The sequence below is a fragment of the Lynx canadensis genome, chromosome A2, assembly GCF_007474595.2.
Source record: "Lynx canadensis isolate LIC74 chromosome A2, mLynCan4.pri.v2, whole genome shotgun sequence".
NCBI lineage: Eukaryota > Metazoa > Chordata > Mammalia > Carnivora > Felidae > Lynx > Lynx canadensis.
The window spans coordinates 135506044-135510840 of NC_044304.2; the positions used below are offsets into that span (position 1 = coordinate 135506044).

At 37.9% G+C, this 4797-nt stretch overlaps 1 pseudogene; it reads left to right on the forward strand.

The window, feature by feature from the left end:
- Positions 1-158: 158 nt before the first annotated feature.
- On the forward strand, positions 159-407 carry LOC115501804 (annotated as a pseudogene).
- The last annotated feature ends 4390 nt before the right edge of the window (positions 408-4797 follow it).

Genomic DNA, 4797 nt, shown 5'->3' on the forward strand with positions numbered 1-4797 from the left:
ATACATAAGATTTTTTATATACACAGTATATATAATTAAATACATTGTTGCTACTACTTATCAAACAGACTATAAGTTTTTAGATCAATTAAGAATAAGAAGAAATAAGCTCTCCTTTTCTCTGCCATGTTGATGTATGTGGCTGACTGCTCCTTGCCATGTTTTCTCACAAGACTTTCAGGATCAAGCAATTCCTGGCCAAAAAATGAAAGCCGAATTTTCCCATTCCCCAGTGGGTTTGGATGAAAGCTGGTAATAAAATCAAGTACAAATCCAAGAAGAGACATTGGAGAAGAACCAAGAACCTGGGTCTCGAAGGAGTCACACATGAGATGGAACACATATTTATGCTGCATGAAGTTTACTTGCTCATACCATATCACTCTGTAAACATCATTACTACTTGAACAATACACGTTTTATTGGATGTGATTTTTCTGTCACTTTGTTTCTGCACCCGTAAGTTGGTTAGTTGGTTCGATAATAAGTATTTGTTTGGTTTTGGGGGAAAGTAAGAAAAGTAAAAGTTTTTATTTTATTTTACCTTCACTTATGCATTCTCTGATGCTTTTTTTTTTTTTTTTTTTTTTTTTTTTTTTTTTTTTTTTTTTTTGTGTGTGTGTGTGTGGATCTGAGTTTCTGGCCTAAATAATTTCTCTTTTCTCTGAAGAGCTTCTTTTAACATTTCTTTCAAAGTAGGTCTACTGGCTACAAATTCCATCAGTTTTTGTTTGTTTGAGACTGTCTTTATTTCTCCTTTACTTTTGTAGGATAATTTTGCAGACTACTGAATTCTAGGTTGCTGGGGATTTTTTTATTCTTCCAAACACTTTAAATATCTCACTCCACTCTTCTTGCCTGCATGTTTTTTGAGGAATAATCAGATGTAATTCTTACCTTTTCTCCTCATAGGTAGTGTTTTTTCCTCTGGCTTCTTTCAAGTTTTTTTTCTTTGTTATTGAGTTTCTGCACTTTGAAGATGCCTAGGTTTGAGGTGAGGTTTTTTGGCATTTATCCTGTTTGGTGTTCACTGAGCTTCCTGGACCTGTGGTTTAGTTTTTGACATTAATTTGCAGAAATTTTCAGTCATTATTGCTTAAAATATTTCTTTTGTCTCTCTTTCTTCTTCTGGTATTCCATTTACAGCTATTTTATACTTTTTGTAACTGACCATGCTTCTTGGATATTCAGTGTTATTTTTTTCAGTCTATTTTTTCTATACTTTTAAGTTTGGAGGTTTCTACTCTCATATCTTCAAGCTGAAGGATTCTTTCCTCAGCCATGTTCCATCTACTAATAAGACAATCAAAGGCATTCTTCATTTCTGTTACAATGTTTTGATCTTCAGCATTTCTATTTGCTTCTTTATTAGAATTTCCATCTCTCTGCTTACATTATTCACCTGTTCTTGTATCTCATCTGCTTTTTTTATTAGAGCCTTTAGATTATTCATCATGGTTTTTATGTATTCTTGGTCTGATAATTTCAACATTCCTGTCATATCAGAATCTAGTCCTAATGCTTATTTTATCCCTTCAAACTGTGTTTTTTGCCTTTTAGAATACCCTGTAATTTTTTGTTAAAAGTGAGACATGATGTAGTAGGAAAAAGGAACTCTGGTCAAGAGATCTTCAGTTATGTAGTAGTAATGTGGGAGTGGGGGGAGGCAAGGATTCTGTAATCCTATAATTAGGTCTCTGTCTTTTGGTATTGTGAACTTCACTAGTGCTCCTCAGCTTTCTGTCCTCTCTCTCAAGTGGAACACGATGGCTAGAATACACTGGAATTGGATATTTCTTTTCCCCAGGTAAGTCAGGCTCTGGTAAAATAGTTTGTCCTGACGGTAGGCCTTGGTAAGAAAAATAGAATGTGCTGGTATTTTTTCAAAATGCTTAATTTCCCCCCACTGTCTGCTGGAAGCAGGAGGGAACTTTTACTTATCTTTATTATGAGTACCTGTTTGAGCTCCTGGAGGTAAAACTCATGAAAGTGTTGGTCCCTCTCCTCTGAAGACTGGGTCTTAGAATTTTCATCTCTCAGGCTTATCCACACTGAGCCTCTAGAAATCCATCAGTCACAGTGCAAATTTTCCTACCCCAGTACTGGTTCCAGGGGTTTCTGCTTGGTGGTTTCTACTCAGGTAAGTTGTGATTCTCTGTATCCACCTGTCTGTTTCTACACCTTCAGCAGCTTGCCCTGTGACCTTACTTCTCTGACATATTTAAAACGAGTTATTGTTTTTTCAGTTTGCTCAACTTTTTACTTGTTGTTAGGTTGGAGTCGTGACTTCTAAGCTTCTTATGTGCCAGATTTGAAACCAGGAGTCTTTGTAGCTCATTTTGAGTTTAAAAAAAAAAAAAAAAAGGGAGCTTTGCAGGTACAAGGAGTCAAATGCAAACTACATGTGACAAAAGAATCCATAGTTCTGAAAGACCACTTTAAGAAGAAAACCACTGAAACAACATGGAAAGTCAATGTTGCTCACCCAAGCAGCATTGCTCAGCCTAACAGATGGTGTTTCTTTATATTGGATTTTTTTTCCCTTCTCCTGAACATGAAAAAAATAAATAAATAAACTTAGCACAAAAACAGACACTCAGATCAATGGAACAGAATAGAGAACCCAGAAATGGAACCCACAAACGTATGGCCAACTAATCTTTGACAAAGCAGGAAAGAATATCCAATGGAATAAAGACAGTCTCTTCAGCAAGTGGTGCTGGGAAAACTGGACAGCAACATAGAGAAGAATGAACGTGGACCACTTTCTTACACCATACACAACTAAAAATGGATGAAAGACATAAATGTAAGACAGGCAGCCATTAAAATCCTCGAGAAAAAAGCAGGCAAAAACCTCTTTGACTTTGGCCTCAGCACCTTACTCAACACGTCTCCGGAGGCAAGGGAAACAAAAGCAAAAATGAACTACTGGGACCTCATCAAAATAAAAAGCTTCTGCACAGTGAAGGAAACAATCAGCAAAACTAAAAGGCAACCACTGGAATGGGAGAAGATATTTGCAAACGACATATCAGATAAAGGCTTAGTATCCAAAATCTATAAAGAACTGATCAAACTCAACACCCAAAAAGCCAATAATCCAGTGAAGAAATGGGCAAAAGACATGAAGAGACACTTCTCCAAAGAAGACATCCAGATGGCCAACACATGAAAAAATGTTCAACATCACTCATCATCAGGGAAATACAAATCAAAATCACAATGAGATACCACCTCACACCTGTCAGAATGGCTAACATTAACAACTCAGGCAACAACAGATGTTGGCGAGGGTGTGGAGAAAGAGGATCTCTTTTGCACTGCTGGTGGGAATGCAAACTTGTGCAGCCCGTCTGGAAAACAGTATGGAGGTTCCTCAAAAACTTAAAACTAGAACTACCCTTTGACCCAGGAAATTCACTGCTAGGTATTTATCCAAGGGATACAGGTATGCTGTTTTGAAGGGGCACATGCACCCCAATGTTTATAGCATCACTATCAACAATAGCCAAAGTATGAAAAGAGCCCAAATATCCATTGATGGATGAATGAATGGATAAACAAGATGTGGTATATATATATGTACAATGGAGTATTACTCAGCAATCAAAAAGAATGAAATCTTGCCATTTGCAACTATGTGGATGGAACTAGATGGTATTATTGTTGCATCCACACGACTCCTGAAACAGAATGCTATGGGCACCAGTGACAGTCACAACAAAGTTTATTACAATGAGAGGCAAGGCCGACCAATCAGGACCAACACTCTTGATAAGAGTGCGGCCCCGAACAGCCGGGGTACAGAGTTTTTAAAGCCGATCACATCGTTTTATCGTTATCTGGGAACAGAACAGAGAAACAGTTCCCAGATGAGTTAGAAACAGTTGCCAGATGAGTCAGAAACAGTTATCGAATGAGGTGATTATTTTAGACTTTCTGCCGCTAAGTTGCAACCAGTGGATCTCCTTGACCTTGTCTCTGATGCTCTTTTTTGAGGTTTTGTTTCCTTCATTGGTAAAGCCTGATTCACAAGAGTATGAAGTATGATTTACAAGAGTAAAAGCAAGGTTGTTATCTTTTGCCCTTCAGTGTCAGAACAAAGTTGTTATCTTTCAAGCTAAGCATTAGCCCTACACTACAATTTAACCCTTACATTATGCTAAGTGAAATTAGTCAGAGAAAGATAAATATCATATGACTTCACTCATACAAGGACTTTAAGACACAGAACAGATGAACGTAAGGGAAGGGAAACAAAAATAATATAAAAACAGGGAGGGGGGGCGCCTGGGTGGCTCAGTCGGTTAAGCGTCTGACTTCGGCTCAGGTCATGATCTCGCTGTCCGTGAGTTCAAGCCCCGTGTCGGGCTCTGTGCTGACAGCTCAGAGCCTGGAGCCTGTTTCAGATTCTGTGTCTCCCTCTTTCTCTGACCCTCCCCTGTTCATGCTCTCTCTATGTCTCAAAAATAAGGAAACGTTTAAAAAAATTAAAAAAAAAAAACAGGGAGGGGGACAAAACATAAGAGAACAAACAAAGGGTTGCTGGAGGGGTTGTGGGAGAGGAGTGGGCTAAATGGGTAAGGGGCATTAAGGAATCCACTCCTGAAATCATTGTTGCACTTTTTGCTAACTTGTATGTAAATTAAAAAATAAGTAATTTTTTTAAAAACGATTTTGGTCACAGACTTCCTACTTTTAGCTAATTTTTTAAACTTTTTTTTTTTTATTATTGAGAGACAGAGCATGAGCATGGTAGGGGCAGAGAGAGGGGGAGACACAGAATCTGAGGCA